A 21,401-nucleotide genomic window follows, 5' to 3' on the forward strand; every position below is an offset into this window, starting at 1 on the left:
CTGTCCTCTGCCAGTGGCCCACTTCCCACTGTCTCTGGTGGAGGAATGAACACCGGGGGTGTCATCTTCATATTCAGCCATTGAAAGTCCCAGTCCCCAAAGATGTACTGCACAGGCATCCTGCAGTGGACGACAGCTAGGCAGTCAATGGTGAACCCAAGGTGTCAAGCTCTTAATAGAAGTGTGGCTGTGTCAAACACTCTATAACTGGTGATCTGTGTTGTCAGGCGAGGTCATGGCTCCAATGTCCTGACACACCTGACCTAGGATCATCCTCCCTCTTCATCTTCCTGCTTATCCCTTGCTCCGCCCCTGACACTCCCTCACCCCAACACTTCCCTAGCCCTTAGACACTTTCTTATTATCTGACCAGAAAATAATTTGCTGGGGCCAGGATGATTGAAACTTGGTGACTCACCCTGAGCCCTGAGGCTGCTTCCCCCAGCAGTTGGTGACCACAGAGCTCCTAGATATCACGAAGTTGCTGAAGAGTCAGTGGTTTACTCCTACATACTGGCTTTAGGCTCTGAAATGCTACCCACAGGAATTGTGAATGGTTGGTTCTCTTGATCCAGGGACTCAAAACCAAGGCTCGCATGCTCTCTTCTTCCTTCCTTTCCTCTTTTTTTCTCTTCGTCCTTCCCTCCACTCTCTCTGATTCCTTTTTTCTTTTTTTTATTGTTAAAATTCTGTACAGAGGAGTTACAATTACATGGGCAAGATAATGAGTACATTTCTTTCTTTCTTTTATTGTGAGAATACCATACATAGGAGTTACAATTACATGGGCAAGATAACTCGTACATTTATTATCAAACATTGCTGTCATCTACTTGTTTCCCCTTCCCATCCCTTCCCATACTCCGCCACTCCCCCATCCGATCCTCACCCCAACCCCAAGCAAAGTTGTTAAATTCGTTTTTCGAAATAATGACTTATACATCTCATTGTTGCAATGGGTCCACCTGTATCCATAGTTAAACGATTTGTTTCTTTCTCTCCACAAATTATACCAATATCAAATACAGTGAAAGTATGGACCATACGGGAGGGATATGAAAAGCAACATAGAAATTATCTGATAAATATGACAGAAACAATTGCATGAAAGGAAACACAACAAAAACATTTGAATACTTATCTTGGGGTATATTCCACTAACATCAACTTATCTGACCTTTTCTGCTTGACTCAGACATATATACTAGTTATTGCAAAAAAGGGAAACCATGGGACCTATGTTTCTTTGGGACTGGCTGACTTCACTTAATATAATTTTTTCCAAGTCTTTCCATTTCCTGACAAATGGGGCAATGTCTTTCTTTCTGATGGAGGCATAGAATATATATATATATATTCTGGATCCATTCAACTACTGAGGGGCATCTGGGTTGGTTCCATATCATAGCTCGTAGCTATAGAAAATAATGCTGCAATAAACATAGTTGTGTTGGTAGCTTTAGTGTGGCCTTGTTTGTAAACATTTGGGTAAATGCCCAAAAGTGGGATTGCTGGGTCATAGGGGAGCTCTATGTGGAGTCTTTTGAGGAACCTCCATACTGTTTTCCAAAGTGGTTGAACATGTTTACACTCACACCAACAATGCAGTAAGGTTCCCTACTGTCCACATCCCCTCCAGCATGTTGTTATTAGAGTTCTTGACTATAGCCATTCTAACTGGGGTGAGGTGGCTAGGGAGGTTTTTTATGGCTAGGGAGGTTGAGCATTTCTTCATGTGTCAATTGGCTATCCTTCATTCCTCTTCAGAGAACTTTTTATTTAAGTCTTTAGCCCCTTACTTGTTGGGCAGTTGTTTCTTTAAGGATTTGTTGTTGGGGATTTATTTTTTTTTGAGTTCCAGGTATATTTTAGATCTGATACACTTGTCTGTTGTATGGCTCGTGAAGAACTTCTCCCAATCCGTGGGCTTTCTATCGATCTTGCTAGCTATGTCCTTTGCCATGCAGAAGCTGTGCAATTTCATGCAATCCCATTTGTCCAACCTTTCTTTGATGTGTTGTGTTTCTGGGTCTCTATTAGGAAAATTTCGGCCTGTGCCAAGGAGTCCTAGGGTGTCTCGTATTCAGAACCAACTCTGTTTTGTTGATTCTTTCTATTTTTTTTGGATTCTAATTCATTTAATTCTGCTTTAACTTTAATTATTTCTTTCTGTCTACTGGATTGGGGTTTATTTTGCTTGTCTTTTTCAAGGTGGCTCAGCTGCCTCATTAAATTGTTAGTTTCAGATCTCTCCAATTTGATGATGTAGCAACTCAGAGCTATAAACTTGCCTCTGAGTATTGCCTTTGCTGTGTCCCAGAGGAGCTGGTAGTTTGTGTGCTCACTTTTGTTGAATATCATGAACACTTGAATTTCCTTTCTAATCTCTTCCATGACCCACTGGTGGTACAACAGCGTGTTGTTCAGCCTCCATGTGTTACAGGACTTTCTTTGGTGGCTTTTGGGGTTGAATTCTAATTTTATTCTCTTGTGGTCTGAGAGAATGCAAGGTATGACTTCAATGTTTCTAAATTTGGACAAGTTTGCTTTGTGGCCTAGAATGTGGTCTATTTTACAAAATATTCCATGTGCTCGTGAGAAGAACGTGTATACTGATGCTGCTGGGTGAAATATTTGGTAGATGTCTGTTAAATCTAGTTGATCTATACAGTTAAATCTGTTGATTTTTTGCTGAGTTTATGTATCTAGTGGAGATATTGGTGTGTTAAAGTCCCCGACAATTAATGTCTTTGGATCTATTTGAGATTTGAGAGAAAGTAGTGTTTCTTGCATAAATTTGGGTGCTCCGTTGTTTGGCAAATAGATATTTAGAATTGTAATATCCTCCTGAAGGAGAGATCCCTTAATTAGTATATAGCGACCTTCTTTACCTCTTCTAACTAATTTTAATATGAAGTCTATTTTATCTGATATTAGTATTGCAACTCCTGCCTGTTTATGGGGAGCTGTTTGCTTGGTAGATTTTGTTCCAGCCTTTCACATTCAAAATGTGTATGTTTTTATGGGCAAGGTTTGACTCCTGAAGGCAACAGATAGAAGTATCTTGCTTTTTAATCCAACTAGACAGTCTATGTTGCTTAATTGCAGAGTTAAGCCCGTTAATGTTAAGAGATAGGACTAAGAGGTATTTGGGAGTTCCTGCCATTTTATCCACCTTCTTAGGAGTTGTGGCACCTGGGTTCTTCCTATGGTTCTTGGATTCTCAGTTTGAGTGTAGTTTCATGGCCTTTACTTTGGACTTGTTGGTTTTGTATGTTTAGGACATCTTTAGGTATCTTTTGTAGGGCTGGTTTGGTGGAGATATATTATTTCCATTTTTCTTTGCTATGGAAGGTTTTTATTTGACCTGAGGTTATGAAGGAGAGTTTAATGAGGTAAAGTATTCTTGGTTGATAGTTGTTTGTCTTTAGTGCATGTCATACATCATGCCAGGCTCTTCTTGCTTTGATTGTCTCTGCTGAGAAATCTGAGGTGATTCTAATTGGTTTCCTTTCATAGGTGATTTATCTTTTCTCCTTTGCTGAATTAAGGATCCTTTCCTTGGTCTGAATTGATCCTTTGGGGATTATAATGTGACGGTAGGATGTCCTGTTCTGGTCTGGTCGATTTGAAGTTCAAAAAGCTTCTTATATCTGAATAGGCCTATCTTTTTGTATGTTTGGGAAGTTCTCTGCTAGGATCCTGTTAAACAAATTTCCTAGACCATTAAAATCTCTCTCTAGGTGTTCCTCTACACCCATTATCCTCACATTAGTCCTTCTGATGGTGTCTTCCAAGTGTTGAAATAGATCTATCTTATTTCTTGGACTTGTCTTGGATGGTTGTATGTTCTTTCTCTATAATATCTAGGTTGTTAAATCCACAAGTTTCGATCTTCTGCATGGTCTAACATACTGCCAAGACTTTCTACTTGTTTTTTTTTTCCTTCTAATTGATCAGCTTTGATGGCTTCAAATTCGTTGTTGTAACTTTGTTCTAGATCATGTGTGACCTTGTTTACTTCCTTAATTTGATGTTCCGTGTTTATTCTCAAATCACTTAGTTGATTTGTTATGATTTCCTTCGACTCTCATTCCTTCTGATTGGCTCCACTGAGCATCCCCTTCCTGGTCTCCCTGATTTCTTTTTTTTGGGGGGGGGGTCAGGTCATGGGGCCTGAACTCTGGGCCTGGGCATTGTCCCTTAGCTCTTCAGCTCAGGGCTAGCACTCAACCACTTGAGCCACAGTACCTCTTCGGCTTTTTTTCTTTTTGCTTATGTGGTGCTAAGGAATTGAACCCAGGGCCTCATGCATGCAAGGCAAGCACTCTACCACTGAGCCCCCTTACCAGCTCATGTCTCCCTGATTTCTTTCAGCTCTCTGGTTTTGTATTCCATGAATGCCTCCATTGATATTTGTCTATTCTCAGCCCTATCTCTCAGTTCCTGTATTTTTCTTTGATTAGCATCCTCACGTTCATGCATTTCCTGTACTTCTCTTTGAGTGTTCACACCATTGCTGACTTTGTTCTCAGCCAGCTCACGTAATTGCTATCTATCTCTTTGATTGATCTGAACCTGCTCACGCAATTCCTTTATTTCTGTTTAAGTGTTCTCAATCTGCTCAGGAAATTCCTATATCAATCTTTGAGTAGCTTCCTCATGCTCATGAGACTCTTGTATTGATCTTTGGTTTGCCTCCTCTCTCTCCCTATCATGCTCACATTGAGACCTTTGCATGTTTTCACTCTTTTCATTTATGCTGTTTACCTGTAGTGTTTGTAGAGCTTTTTGGGAACTCTCCTCTGGATTATTCATTATCCGTTCTGTCCCCTGATTGTCATGAGTAGGAGTTGAGATCCCCGGGATTGCCATTTTTCTTGTGTTTTTCCAGCTTGTTCTGCCCATTTGGGATGAGAATAACACCAGTTTTGTGCTAGAACACTATTTTAAGGTAACTATCAAACAAAGTCTGTAGTTGCACTGTCAAAAGTCTGCAGATACAATCTTGTTCAAGAGATACAATCTATTGAACACTAAACAACTATGGCTTAATGGCCTAAGAAGAGCAAAGGAGAATTTGGCAACCAGAAATTATTAGATTTAGGGAAAATGTGGGGAAAAATACTATTAGAGGGATTTGGGAAGGTGAGGGAGAGTGGAATTAACCATGTCCTCCTCTCAAAGAGGGAAATGGATTGGACAGAATGATAGCATAGAGAGAAAAAAAAGGAAAAAAGAAAAAGAAAGAAAGAATAAGAAAAAAAGAAGAAAAAGATAAAAGAGAGAGAAGAAAAATATGGAAAAACAAAAATTTAAAATTAAAAAGTGAAACCATTAAAAACTGCAAGTTTAAAGGAATAGTATTCAGAGAAGAATGAGGACGGGATGAGAGGAGGGGAGGGATAGAAAGGAGACATGAACAACTGGAAAAATAAAAATGTTTAAAATATTATATGGTTATAAAGAGGTAATACTGCTATTAAAGAAGTTAAGTCTTAGAGGTTTTGAATTGAGTAATAAATTTCTGGTTTAAGTGTGTACACAATGGAGGATAAGATCTAATATCGATGACGGCTATGTTTGTGGGTGAGCAGAACAGCAATTAAGTCATGCAGAAAAGAATGAAGGAGAAGAAGTGAAAAGAATGAGAAAAGAAAGAAAAAGAAAACGATCAAAAGGTCAGTACAGAAAAAAAACACACACATATACACCTAAAATAAAATTTATATGAGGAAAAAATAATATAAAACAAAAATTTTAAAAAATTAAAATTTAAAAAAAATTAAAAATAAGGTACAAAAAAGAAAGGCCTTTGATTTTTTGGGGTGTGGGGGATGGGAAGATTCTGTATCTCCCTGTGTCCATAACCAGTCTCTTGGTGGAGTCTCTGGTCTGCTTGTGGTCTTTGGTTTTCCTGCAGCTTGATTGATTACTTAAGTAAGTTTGTTTGGGCAAGGTGAAAAATGCTTTGCTTTACCCAGGATTTTGTGATCCTCCTCCCAGAATAGTTCAGTGGGAGAGGGATCTGTTTTCAGTATCGCAGAAGAGGGAGATGTCTGTGCCCTCTAGTTTGGAAATGATGACATGAGGCTAGGTTCTGGGTTGAGTTGAGGCCTTTCAGCAAACAGTAGTTCTTTCCTGAGGGGCTAGCTTCTGAGATATTCTCAGAGTCCAGCCTCAAGCCTTTCTCAGGGTTATGTTTACTGAATTTCAATTTATTGTCTAAGCTGCTGTAGTGAGGGGCAGCCTCTGGCTCTGTTCACCCAATGAAGAAAGCCACTCCTGGGAGCAGAACTTCCTCTGCTTGGGGTGAGTGACTATTTCCTGGGATGGGTTGAGCCTGGTAGGTCTGGGCAGGTTCCTCTGACCTGCTAAATGACTGTCTTGTTTTCTCCCAAGGCCTGAGTTGGAGCTGGCAGCTCATCCAGGCCTTTGTGTGTATCAAGATGGAGATTAGTGTTGAGAAAATTATAATTAAAGGCACTAAGTGCATAGCCTAAAGACACACAGTGAGTAAGGAAATGAGTCAAAGTTTCCAAAAGCCTTTCAGCAATACAAAAATGGTAGGTAAAATCTCTCCATTCTCTTATACTCTCAATTCAATATTCATATTGTCCAATAAATAATAACATAACAATTATGCCCATGGTAATTGCTTTTTGTCACATTTTATCTTCAACACAGACTGTGTTGGTGATATTGGGTTATCATGCACAAACTAAGATTGTAAATTGAGGTCCAAAGAGAGCCAAATTTCTTCTGTTCCACAGTTCTAGTATACTTTTTAAAAAGTACTAAAACTTTTTTTTTTTTTTTTTCGGATGTGGGGATTGAACTCTGGGCCTGGGCACTGTCCCTCAGGTCTTCAGCTCAAGGCGAGTGCTCTATCACTTAAGCTACAGCGCCACTTCTGGTTTTCTGGTGGTTTATTGGAGATAGGAGTCTCACGGTCTCTCCTGCCCGGGCTGGCTTTGAACCGCAATCCTCAGATCTCAGCGTCCTGAGTAGCTAGTATTACAGGCGTGAGCCACCAGCACCCGGCTAAAAAGTACTAAAACTTTTAAATACCATCAGTTACTGTTTTGTAAGAATCCCAAAATGAAATAAATTAACATGTAATCACTCCAAAATGCTTTAAAGGTAGGAAATGATAAAAGAGGTCTCTGTGAAGTAAAGTTTCTTCTACTTTTAAAATCATTCGTAAAGCCATGTGCTGGTTTTCACTCCTGTAATCCTGTCCACTTGGCATATCTACTTAGGAGTTTGAGATCTCTGGATAAGTGTTGGAAGCCAATCAGGGCAAAAAAAAAAAAACCCATAAGATTATTTTTCAAAAATTTAAATGAACTAGAAAAGGGCCAGGAATGGAGATGTAGCTAATATATTAGCTGACCAATCTAGAGAGGAAAGGCCTAACAAGTCCTTGAAGCCTTTAGTTCAAACTCTGCTCACGCCAACAATCAGGTATGCACATGCACAAGCATGCATATGCACACACACACACACACACACACACACACACACACACTCATTCAAAATATCTTCAGGTCAGTGTATTGCATTAATTTCTTTGTTAACGATATTATATGGGTAAAATAATAGAAAAAACTCTTCCATCTCAGAACATTTTTAAACTTTTTTATTGTAAAAATATTGTACAGAGGAATTACAGTTACATGAGCAAGGTATTGTGTACATTTCCTATCAAGCATTGTTACCTCCCCTTTGTTTTTCCCCCACCATCCCTTCCCTTCCACCTCCACAATTACACTCCTCACCACCCCCCTCCCAAATCCGCCTAAATTGTAAAGTTCGTTTTTCAACATAGTGTCTTGTGCATTTCATTGTTACAATGGGTCAACCTGTATCTCTATTTCAGCATTTTGTTTTTTCCCTTTCCCTCCACAAATTAGAGAAGTGTATATACAAGACGCAGGTACAACGACATCAAATACAGTGAAAACAGGGGTTATGTTGTGTGGAAGGACCATATAAAAAATTAAAAAATCACATTGTACGTTATAATTACGTTAGAAACAACAGCAAGAAAGAAAAAAAAAAACACTCGTGTTCCTATCTTGGAGCTCATTTAGCTTAACATTACCTTATCTAGTCATATGCACATAGTTTTTGACCATTTCTGCTTATCCCAGACATATATTTACTTAATGCTAATAAAAGATACCATGGGACCTATGATTCTTTGGACTTGGCTTACTTCAGTTAATATAATTTTTTCCAAGTTTTTCCATTTCGTAACAAATTGGGTGATGCCATTCATTCTGATGGATGATAGAATTCCCATAAACACACACACACACACACACACACACACACACACACACACACACACACACACACACACACACACACACACACACCATTTTCTTGATGCATTCATCTACTGAGGGGCATCTGGGTTGGTTCTATATCTTAGCTATGGTAAATAATGTTGCAATAGACATAGTTGTATTGGTAGTTTTACTATCGTCTTGTTTGTTTGTGATCATTTGGGTGAATGCACAAAAGTGGGATTGCTGGGTCATAGGGGAGGTCTATGTGTAATCTTTTTTTTTTTTTGTGAAAATACTGTACAGAGGGGTTAAAATTACATAGGCAAGATAATGAGTACATTTCTTATCAAGCATTGTGACTTCCTTCTTTGTTCCCCTTCCCATCCCTTACCATCTTCCTCCTGCCTCCCCAATCCTCCCTGCTCCCCCGCCCCCACCAAAGTTGTAAAGTTCATTTTCGACATAAAGACATGTACATCTCATTGTTGCAATGGGTCCTACTGTATCCCTATTTAAATGATTTGATTTTCCCCTTCCCCTCCACAAATTATACTGACATAAAATACAGTGAAAGCAGAGGTTATACTGTGGGGGAGGGGCATACAAAGCAACAAAGAAATAATCTTATAAATGTGTTAGAAACAATCGCATGAAAGAAAAAATAAACATGTGAATACATATCTTAGGGTTCATTTCCCTAACATCAACTTATCTGAACTTTTCTGCTTGACTCAGACATATATTAGATATTGCAAATAAGGGAAACCATGGGACCTATGTTTCTTTGGGCCTGGCTTAGTTCGCATAATATAATTTTTTCCAAGTCTTTCCATTTCCTAACAAATTGGGCAATGTCATTCTTTCTGATGGAGGCATAGAATTCCATAATGTATATATACCACATTTTCTTGATCCATTCATCTACTGAGGGGCATCTGGGTTGGTTCCATATCTTAGCTATAGTAAATAGTGCTGCAATAAAAATAATTGTGCTGGTAGCTTTAGTGTGGTCTTGTTTGTAAACATTTGGGTAAGTTCCCAAAAGCGGGATTGCTGGGACATAGGGGAGATCTATGTGGAGTCTTTTGAGGAACCTCCATACTACATTCCAAAGTGGTTGAAAAAGTTTACACTCCCACCAAGAATGCATTAGGGTTCCCTTCTGGCCACATCCCCTCCAGCATCTGTTGTAAAATATGGACCGCTTCACGAATTTGTGTGTCATCCTTGCGCAAGGGCCATGCTAATTTGCGTATTGTTGCAATTTTAGTGTATGTGCTGCCGAATTAAGCACAGAACATTTTTTATATATAAAGTGGAATTGATTTTCTTAAACTAGATAATTCAACAATATGTAATTTCAAAAATATTGTCGTGAAATTTTAGAACCATATATTTCTTACATAAGCACATATTTAAGAATAAAGTCAAGATTGATAATGTCAAAAACAAATTAATTCCGGATATTAGTTGTTCAAGAGATGTGTAGCAAGAGGAATTCAGTTATTCTATACAAGTCACCTGTCATAATAAATACTGCAGCAAGTGTTAAGGTTTGTTAAAAGTTTTAATTTTTTGGGTTGGGAAGCTGGATCAATGGTAGAACACATGCCTTGCTTTCATGAGGCCCTGGGTTCTAATCCTCAGCACCACATAAGCAGAAAAAAACTGGACATGGTGCTGTTGTGGCTCAAGTGTTAGAGTGCAAGCCTTGAGCTGAAGGGCTGAGGGATAGTACTCAGGCCCAGAGTTCAGGACTCACGACTGGACCTCCCTCCAAACAATTTAATGTTTTAAGTATGTTTAATTTTGGGAATTTGCTTATATAGGCCAAAATTAAGACTTTTTGTCAGGTCAAAAAACTTTTCCATAAAGTATTTAAGATTTATGGTAGCAGACATATACTACTAAGTATGTCCATTTCAGAGTTTATAGAAACGCTACTAATGAGAAGTTGCAAAGTCTTTGTGTAAAGAAACAGAGCAAAGAGTTAAGACTTTTACTATAAAGTTTCTGTTAAAACTTTAGGGCTTCCTTTCTTTATATTTTAGCGAGGAACAAATGATGATATAAGCCATATATAAATTATGAGATGAGACATAAGTAGTAATCTTAGAGGGCAACTTTAAAGACTTCTCATAGCCTATAAAACTCGTTGAACATCATAATTTTAGCCAGTTTTAAATGTACAGGAATAAGAGAAATAGTAAAATCTAATATGTAGTACACTTGAAAGATTGGAAACACTGGTATTTGGTTTTTATTTTATTAATCATTAATATTTAATTATTGTTTTTCTTTATTTGTAGCATTCTTTTCCTTGTTATAATATAATACAATTTTTTGTAAGTTGTCATTACGAGGTACTTTGAGAATGTTACTGGGATGGCCAAACCATTTTTTACAGGTGCATGTGAATTTACAAAGAGCAAAATTAACACAATATTGATTAAAAATTTTCTCAAGTAGAGTCTGAATCAGGAGTGTTGATAAATGTCCACACCGAAAATCTTAGCCCTAGGCTGAATCAGTGGTATTACAGAGTTGAGGCCACAAAAGTGAAGAATGTGTTTTGCTTAGTTTTTTTTGTTGTTGTTGTTGGTTGTGGGGCTTGGACTCTGGGTTCTGGATTCTGTCCCTCAGCTCTTCAGCTCAAGGTTAGTGCTACCACTTGAGGCACAGCACCACTTCTGTCTTTTTCTCCTTATGTGATGCTAAGGAATCAAACCCAGGACCTCATGCATGCAAGGCAAGCACTCTACCCCTGAGCCACCGACCCAGCACCTGAGAAACTCTATTTTAAAAAAACTCATCTAAACAACATTTGCTTTCTGCTTTGGGTTATATAATGAAATACATGAATATATTTTTATATTTTTATGTACTGTCATACTTCTAAATTTATACTAACTTCAGCCACTTTGTCCGTTTAAAAGTCATGAAATATCTCTGAGAGTTTGCTTCTGTGAACATTGTTTTTGCATTTATAATTTATTCTGAGTAATCTTTATTTTTTTCAAAATCACTTTATATTTTATGTTGATGGGTTATCATATATCAAATATTTTCAAATGTACCTGTAAAGTCTAAAGATAGCAGTATGAATATTCTCATACAGCTCTTGTTCATCTGTTATGCACTTTAAGAATTATATTTCTCTCTCTCTTTCACTCTCTATCATTTCCTCTCTTTCTCTTGCATGCTCCATGACTGCTTCTTAGAATATCTGCTGGTCTACTATTATCCTTCAGAATCCACTGGTTTTGTGGGAACATGATAAGGACCATCAGGTACCCTTGGATTCTTTAAGAGTTATAACAGTGCCATGAAATTATTATTTGCCATTCTAAATGGTAAAACAACAGATCTAGGAATTCCTTTTCACTTTTAGTACTATTATCAATTTTGTCTCATAGGAATCATTGGGACGGATAAGATACTTTAACCAGTGACCTAAAAGATCTTTTTCTTTTACAAACATCCTTTTTCTTTTATTATCAGTAAGTAACAAAAACAAAGGTATCCTATGGAAAGTAGGCTGAAGTTGTTCACAGGGTTGAAAAGTAAGGTAATGGGGGAAGTGAGCACAGATCCTCAGAGCAGTTTATCATGTACATTTTGTGAGAATGACAATGTGCTGTAAACTGTAGATTAAATCAACCACTGAACACCTGATATATATGTATATATATATATATATATATGCATATATATGTATATGTACATCTATTTAAGTATGCATATATGTGTGCAATTGCCCTTATGTATGTACACATGTATGTTATACACACAAATACACACATACATATTCTCATGTATACATGCACACATGAGAAAGACACATAGATACAGCCAACACAAGTTTCAGTACCTGCTGAATAAGCATTAGAAGGAATGCTTGGAACCAAATAGGTTGAAGATGTATTTGTCTCTAAGAGTTCTTTTAACGCTCCTCCTATCTCTTAAAACTGGTAGTTTTGACAGATTCGACTTGCAAAATACAGTACATGTGATAGCAAATCACTCAGAAATCTCAGGAAGTAAAGTTCATATGGTGTCTCCTTGCTCCCCATGGAATGCTTGCTCTTGTTCACACTCTCAGCAACCAAAGCAGCAGGAGAATACCCTGGTAAAGAATAAAGTTGTAAGGCTTTAAATGACATCCTTCCTTGAGCTCTTTTCCAACAGCCAGCATCAAATCCTAAGCAGATGAGTGAGTTCTCAGAAGACTGGAACTCAGGTCAAGATTTAACCAACCCATGTGAAAAGTTCTATGAGAGAAATGTTGACTGAGGTGTTGCTGATTTCGTGGCCAAGAAAATAAGAAAAAAAAGAAAGTATTTTAATATATTAAAATTTGAGAATAATTGGTAACTAATCAATAAATGTGTAGAATACAATTATAGCACCTGATGGATAAAATGGCAGGAACTCCCAAATACCTCTCAGTCCTATCTCTCAACGTTAACAGACTTAACTCTCCAATTAAGCAACATAGATTTTCTAGTTAGATTAAAAAGCAAGATCCTTCTATCTGCTCCCTTCAGGAGTCACATCTTCCCATAAAAACAAACACATTTTGAATGTGAAAATCTGGAACAAAATCTACCAAGCAAATGGCCCCAATAAACAGGCGGGAGTTGCAATCCTAATACCATATAAAATTGACTTCAAATTACAATTAGTGAGAAGAGATAAAGCAGGTCGCTACATACTAATTAAGGTATCTCTCCTTCGGGAGGATATTAAAATTCTAAATATCTATTCGCCAAACAACTGAACACCCAAATTCAAGCAAGGAACACTACTTTCCCTCAAATCCCACATAAATACAAAGACATTAATTGTTGGAGACTTTAACATACCACTTTCCTCACTAGATAGATCAACTTGGCAAAACCTCATCAGAGAAACCGCAAATCTAAACAACTGCATGGCTCAACTAGATTTAACAGACATCTACTGAATATTTCACCAAGCAGCATCAGAATACACGTTCTTCTCAGCAACAATGGAATATTTTCTAAAATAGACCACATTTTAGGTGGCAAACTTGTGCAAATTTAGAAACATTGAAGTTATTCCTTGCATTCTCTCGGACCACAAGGGAATAAAATTAAAACTCAACAGAAAAAGCCACCAAAGAAAGTGCAGTAACACATGGAGGCTGAACAACACACTGATGAACCACTAGTGGGTCAGAGAAGAGATTAGAAAGGAAATTTAATGTTCATGATATTCAACAAAAATGAGCACACAAATTACCAGCTCATCTGGGACACAGCAAAGGCACTACTCAGGGGCAAGTTTATAGGTCTGAGTTCTTACATCAACAAATTGGAGAGATCTGAAACCAGCAATTTAATGAGACAGCTGAGCCTTCTTGAAAAAGAGCAGCAAGATAAACCCCAATCCATTAGATGAAAAGAAATAATTAAAATTAAATCAGAATTAAATGAATTAGAATCCAAATACAACTATAGAAAGAATCAACAAAACAAAGAGTTGGTTCTTCGAAAAAATTAACAAAATTGACAGACCCTTAGCAAATCTTATCAGAAAAATAAGAGAATACACCCAAATAAATAAACTCAGAGATGAGAATGGAAACATCACCACAGAAACAACCAAGATTCAGAACATTATAAGGGAATATTTCTCAAAACTTTATGCTAATAAGTTCAAGAACTTGGCAGAATTGGACCTTTTCCTAGCAAATATTGACATGCCATAATTAAACCAAGATGAGTTAAACCATCTTAAGAGGCCTAAATCAAGCATTGAAATAGAAACAGCAATAAGAGACCTCCCGTCTAAGAAAAGCCCAGGAGCAGATGGTTTTACATTGGAATCTTTGTTTAAATAGGGATACAGCTGAACCCATTGCAACAATGAGATGTACAACAAGTTATGACAAAAAATGATCTTACCAACTTTGGTGGTAGTGGTGGGAGATGGGAAGTGATGGGAAGGGGAAACAGAGGAGGAGACAACAATGCTTCATAAGGAATGTACTCATTACTTTGCTAATGTAATTGTAATTTCTCTGTATGTTATTTTCATAATTAAATAAAAATGGACATAACGTTTTGTACATCTCATTGTTGTAATAGGGCCACCTGTGACCCTATTTAAAACCTATTTTCCCTTCTCCTCCACAAATTATATCAACATCAAATACAGTGAAAGCAGGGCTTACACCCTGGGGAAGTACATACAAAGCAATAAAGATATCATCTTATGAATAAGTTGGAAACAATCGCAAGAAAAAAAATTTTTGAATGCTTATCTTGAAGTTCATTTCGCCTAACATCAACTTCTGGGGGGGGGTCGTTTTGGGGGGTTGAGAGGGGAAGGGATGATATTGGGAACCAAAGGAGGAGGCAACAATGCTTGATAAGAAATGTTCTCACTATCTTGCCCGTGTAATTGTAACCCCTCTTTATTGTATTTTCACATTAATAAAAATATTAAAAAATAAAGATTCTATGCAGAATTATAGTGCATATTGACTTAGACTTAGATCTCTTTCATTTTCTTCCAATAATACCTATGGGAAGGAGAAAATTATAGATCATTCTGTTACTTTGGAAAGCTTCTGTTATTGATCACTGCAATAAATATTATGAAAATGAATCTCTGAAATTATTTAGAGAGATGACTTGAAAGTTACCTTTCTACACACTCATGCTAGTTCCCCAACTAAATCAGAGAACTTAAAATAAGTAACATTTTAGCTGGGAGCCAGTGGCTTATGCCTGTAATCCTAGCCACTCAAGTACTGATATCTGAGGGTGGTAGTTCAAAGCTAGCCCTTGCATGAAATCCCTGACACTCTTACCTTCAATTAATCACCAGAAAACCGAAAGTGGCACTGTGGTTCAAGTGGTAAATGCCAGCCTTTATCTAAAAAGCTTAGGGACATCGCCCAGGCCTGGAATTCAAGCCCCATGACCAAGAAATACAAAAAAGGAAAAAAAGGGGGGGAAAGCAACATTTTAACGCTAACGTGCACATATACACAACATTGTCTAGAAATAAAATTATAACAGTCCTGGACTGGCAAAAAAGAGATTAAAGTGAAATTGGCTTCTATCATTCATGTAGACAATCTATACTGAGGCCAGGCTATTGGAGCTCACATCACTAACTAAAGGGGTAGAAATTGAGAAGATCACTGTTCAGAACCAGTGTGCAAGGAAAATAATAAGATTCTCATAACATCTTAAAGCCTGGCATGTTGGAATGCATTTGTGATACTAGTGACTTGGCAGACAGAGTTGAAGAACTTAGCCTCTGTTCAGGCCTCAGCAAAACTGATAATCTATGAGCAAAGTAACTACATTGAAAAAAGGATTGTTCTAATGGTAGAATACTTGTTCAGCCAACAAAATATCTAAATTCATACTCATTTCCTAAAAGAGAAAAAAAGCGAAGAAAGAGAAAAGAAAGAGAAAAAAAGAAAAATAGAATAGGAGGAGAGAAGGAAAGGAAAGAAGGAAGGAAGGAAGAAGGAAGGAAGGAAGGAAGGAAGGAAGGAGAAAGAAAGAAAGTAAGGGAAAAAGAAAGAAAGAAAAAAGAAAGAAAGAAAAAAGCATAGAAAAGAAAGAAAGAGTGGAAGAAAGAGTGGGAGGAAGAAAGAAAGGAAGAAAGAGAAGTATAAATAAAAACCTCAGCAGGTGTAAGATGTTAATAATGACCCTAAATACTTTTAGTTATAAATGACATCATTTAATTCCCTGGGAAGAGACATTTTGTATCAAGCCCTGTTGTATGGACTTGGGACCCATGAAAGACCACCAGAGACCACGACCAATGGGAACAGCAAAAGAGACATTTATTTGCAAGCTCAAGCTTGGTCCTCCACACATCAGGTAACCGGTGACATTAAGAGTCCCAGAGCACAATCAGCACAGCTTTTATAGTACTGAACAAACAAGTTTAGGGAATTTCCTCACAAGCAGTTACAGGATTGGTTTGAGTCCACCCTAACTGCTCTGCCCTTTTTCTGAACTATTGGTTTATCCTGTTCCTGGAACACTTGGGCAACTGTTCTTCTTTCTTAAGGGTGGGCAGAGTGGGTGGCAACCTGTATTTTTTTCTCTATCTTGGGGTTACTCTGAGGGCAGCTTATCACAATATGGTGTGGTTAATCTCAAATTGGAGTTACTTTGGCTCTTCATTCTCTCCTCTTCTAGAACAAGGGGAACAATCATGGTCTCCTAATAGGCACAGTCTTCTATATTTACAGTTTGGTATTGGGATCTCAGATCAATAGATGGACTGTGCTGATTCTCTTTTTACAAAGGACACCAATCTACAAGGTCCGATCTTGAGTAACAAAATTAACAGTAACAAAGGCCCTTACATTTTCTTCCAGCAATCCTGACTCCGTATACCACACCTAACTTACCTTTATACCAGCTGTACTCGTAAGCTCCAATTTTAAGACATAATCACACCATTTGCTACATACTTAAACTTTCTGATGTTTGTCTTCTTTACAAACATTTTAAGAAAATCCTTACTTTTTAAATCCTTTCTTATCTAGAGGATACCAATTTTTCCCTAATTCATTTCCTAAGTCTTTCTTTACTACACTCCTCTTCTTTACAATTCCTTGAGCTCCTTTGTGACTAGAATTTAAAACTGCCCATTTTTCCTTCGACTTGTGGAACCAAGTTCTCTCAGAAAGCCTCAAGTCACCAGTGGGATGAAAAGCTTACTAGATTTTAAGGCTAAGATTAGGGCTGGTTCTAATTCCTCCTCCTACTTCCATTGATTAAAAAAAAATCTCTCCTTTATCTTTAAAACACACCCAGGAGGAAGCAGGTTATTACCATACCAGAGCCAAACTAGGCTGTGACACTGATGTACGTAAGACAAGCCAGTGATATACTTGACCCCATTATCCACTGTGGGAATAGAGAGGTTATTGGATATCACCAAAAGAATGTCCCATAAGATCTTAGTATTAGCAGCGTTCAACCAGGAAGCATTTTCAGGTGATGGAATCAGGCAGGAGTTGAGTCTACTTTTACCAGGGTGGCGGTAGTCTGCATGATGATATAGATTTCCTCCAGATTACTGTCAAGCTGTCATTGAAATTTACTCATTAGGGTGTGCAGCAGCCGCAGTAGCAGGGTCTCTCAATGGCTCCAAGGGACTGTCACACCTCATGCTGGGCTGCAAATTCCTACACAGACTGGTTAAGGATACATTGCATAGGCTTGGCAGGCTATGACCCCACTAGTTTTTAAGACTATTTAGATAATAGACCAGGACAATTAACCAAGATAACAATTTTTTTAAATGAGATAGTTCTTTTAATGCTAGGATTTACTAGGCAGATATAGAGGGCTCAGGATTGTACTATTCTTTCCCATGTCTTTTCCTTCTGTCTATTTTGCCACATTTTTTAAAAAAGTGACTGTGGTCCCTTGTTCTTAAAAGGGGATGATGGGCAAAGATTCATCTTCTCTCACTTCTTCAAGCTGACTCAGGGGTGTTGTTCCTACCTAACCAGGAACCTATATACTTAGCCTATTTTACAAAGAGGTTACCAGGATTAGATGTCATTAAGAACAACATTTTAACTTTTGACAAATACACAGACCTTTTTTCTGACTATAGCAGTGTAGATTATTTAGCCTTCTGGTTTGCAAAAGGATCTGTCTGGATGACTTAGTAATGTGATCTCTAGTAACCTAAGAATGTCTGAGTTACCTATGCAGGCCTTCAGACAGATATCAATAGAAATACACTCTCAGGTTTACAAACTTTTTCCTGAGCAGATGAATTTCATGTAGCTGGAGTCAGCTCAAAAGTTATTGCCAATTAGAGCTTTGGACACATACAGAGGTTGGGATCTAAACTATCCTCCACATTTTACAACCTTAGCTTTTTAGTATTATCACAGATGACTGACTAGTTCCTGTCCCTTACAAGATAGATAATCATAGACTTTAGGCATGCTTACAAACTATCTTCCCATGACCTCCTGATTCTGACCAATTTTTGAAGGGCCACATAAAAATGACTCTAGGATTTGACATTATTTCTGCCATTCAAGCATTGGCTTACAATCTCTGGATGCTCCTCCATTTTTTTTGTCCCAGGAGTGTCTTCTCCACCCTGGGAAAAATGCCTCATTGGCATTTCCCTTAGTTAGTTGCTGGACTTGATGTCAGGGCCTGAGTGCTGTCCCTAAGCTCTACAGCTCAAGGCTCACATTCTGCCACTTTGAATCCTTAAGCAGCTCTGCTTACTCTTTAAGCCTTCTGCTGGCTGAGTACAGGTGATAGTCTCACACGGACCTTTTTCTGCCCGGGCTGGATTCAAACCAGTTGCAAATCAATGAGTCACAAAAATGTGAATTTACTCCAATTAAAAGCAAGAAGGTGATCAACATAGATGTATATTTTAAGCATATCCTTACCTGAAACTTACTAAGAACCAAAGTTACATATGACAAACTTACAAGAATCCTCATTCTTTTTTGTGAGCCTGCTGGGAACTGTTTAAAAAAATACCTATGAGAGCAAACTGAAATAGTAATTAAGCAATTATTTTGGTAATCCTAATTCTTCCTTTTTGTACTTTGAGGGAAAAGTTTAGAACAATTTTACTTTTAAACTTTATATACAGAAATCCACTTTAGCTGCATTTTGAAAAATCCCTTGAACTCTCAAGGCTAGGTGTGTTACTCATTTCCTCTTGGCTGCTTGTTTTAAAACAGATACACATGAAATCGTTCAAACTCAAATAACATATTATCTTAATGCAAAAATTACAATCACCATCATTTTACCAAGAATCTAGACTTAACACATTTATGCCTTAAAAAAACATATCCAATGGCAGAATATCATTGAGAGCAAATCACGTTTTACAAATAAACTTTTTAACCCTCTTTTTAAGACCTTCTTACTTTTAATTTTAACACATCCAAGGGGCAGTTTTAGCAATGCTAATCGGATCTTCACATCACTCATTTTTACCATCATGTCTTCAGTGTCTATCTGCAGGAAAAAAGTGACAGAATAAAGATGGGCCACTTGGCCCTTCCTGTGGAAAGGACACGCACCCAATCCGACTCTTCAGCATGAGATGAACTGTGTTTGTGCCAGCTTGCCCTCTTTCACCATGCGTGGACTCCTCCCATGGCCTGTTCCACCATGCATGACCAGCTAAACAGCACTTTTGCCTGTTCACCATTCACTCCTAAAGATAGGTATTCTGTTAGCTTCTAAGTTTCTCCTTTTTGTTAACCCAGATATATTGATTACAGTACAAACAGCTTTTATGTATTCTAAAATATCAGATTTTCGAATTTTCAAGTTAAAGAATCCTTAAAAAAACTAATTTTAAACAATGTCAAAATGCTTTAAAAATGTTTTGGTAATGTCCAAACCTCATAACCTTTTGAATTTTGAACTTAAACTCACACAATTGTTACAAATTGCTAACAATTTCTATCATGAACATGTTCACAAACACATACAAATCACACTCAATTTTCTTTAAGGGCCCCAAAAAGAAAATCAGTTGTACGTACATTTTCTAAAGTTTTCAAACAAATATTTCTTTTAACTGAAGTAATTTTGTGGAGCTTCATTTTCCCAGGGCTTGCTTGTTTATCAAGGCATTTCACCAATTGGTATTGAATCCCTTCCATTGGAGGAAGGATGCGGGGGGGGGGGGGGGGGAAGGGGGAGAGCCAGAAACTAAACTGGCCTGATTTTTATTCAATTTTATTTGTATTTATTTATTTTTCTTAATGTGTTTTTTAATTGTGAAAATACTGTACAGAGGGGTTACAATTACATGGGCAAGATAATGAGTCCATTTCCTATCAAGCATTGTAGCCTCCTCCATTGTTTCCTCTTTCCATCCATTCCCGTTATACCCCCGCATCCTCACCCAACCTTCCTCTCTTCCTCCCTCCCACCAAAGTTGTAAAGTTGGTTTTCAACATAACGACTTGCCTGGCGCTGGTGGCTCACGCATGTAATCCTAGCTACTCAGGAGGCTGACATCTGAGGATCGTGGTTCAAAGCCAGCCCGGGCAGGAAAGACCGTGAGAATCCTATCTCCAATAAACGACCAGAAAACCGGAAGTGGCGCTGTAGCTCAAGTGGTAGAGTGCTCGCCTTGAGCTGAAGAGCTGAGGGACAGCACCCAGGCCAGAGTTCAAGCCCCACGACCGTCAAAAAAAAAAAAAAATCAACATAACGACTTGTACATCTCATTGTTGCAATGGGTCCAAATCTATCCCTATTTAAGCGATTTATTTTTTTCCCTTCCCCTCCAGAAATTATACCGACATCAAATACAGTGAAAGCAGGGGTTATACTGTGAGGGAGGGACATACAAAGCAACAAGGAAATAATCTTATAAACGTGTTAGAAACAATCGCATGAAAGAAAAATAAAACATTTGAATACATATCTTAGGGTTCATTTCCTTAAAATCAACTTATCTGACCTTTTCTGCTTGACTCATACATATACTACTTATTGCAAATAAGGGAAACCATGGAAACTATGTTTTTTTTGACATGGCTTACTTCACTTAATATAATTGTTTTCAAGTATTTCCATTTACTAACAAATGGGGTCATGTCATTCTTTCTGATGGAGCCATAGAATTCCATTGTGTATATATACCACATTTTCTTGATCCATTCATCTACTGAGGGGCATCTGTGTTGGATTCATATCTTAGCTATCGTAAATAATCCTTCAATAAACATAGTCGTGCTGGTAGATTTAGTGTGGTCTTGTTTGTGATCATTTGGTAAATGCCCAAAAGTGGGTTTGCTGGGTCATAGGGGGCTCAAGATAATTAAAAAATTTGGCCAAATAGCAGGGTATAAAATTAACCCTCAAAAATCAATAGCTTTTCTGTATGCCAACAATGAGAAAAGGGTGTCTAAAATTAGGAAAGCAACTTCATTCGTAATAGCCCCACAAAAAATAAAATACCCAGGAATTACCTTAATCAAAGGAGTGAAGGACATCTATGATGAAAATTTTGAAAACTTGAAAAAGGAAATCAAAACAGAATTTAGAAATTGGAAAAAACTTCCATGCTCCTGGATTG

The 21,401-nt window shown here is 37.7% G+C and overlaps 1 non-coding gene across 1 annotated transcript; it reads right to left on the reverse strand.

The window, feature by feature from the left end:
* Nucleotides 1-9,487: 9,487 nt before the first annotated feature.
* Nucleotides 9,488-9,591, reverse strand: LOC138805468 (U6 spliceosomal RNA). The gene has a single exon (XR_011365553.1). It is a non-coding gene; the product is annotated as a U6 spliceosomal RNA (small nuclear RNA).
* Nucleotides 9,592-21,401: the final 11,810 nt, after the last annotated feature.

This window comes from Dipodomys merriami, unplaced genomic scaffold (assembly GCF_024711535.1).
Source record: "Dipodomys merriami isolate MVZ:Mamm:240054 unplaced genomic scaffold, mDipMer1.0.p SCAF_394, whole genome shotgun sequence".
Lineage (NCBI taxonomy): Eukaryota > Metazoa > Chordata > Mammalia > Rodentia > Heteromyidae > Dipodomys > Dipodomys merriami.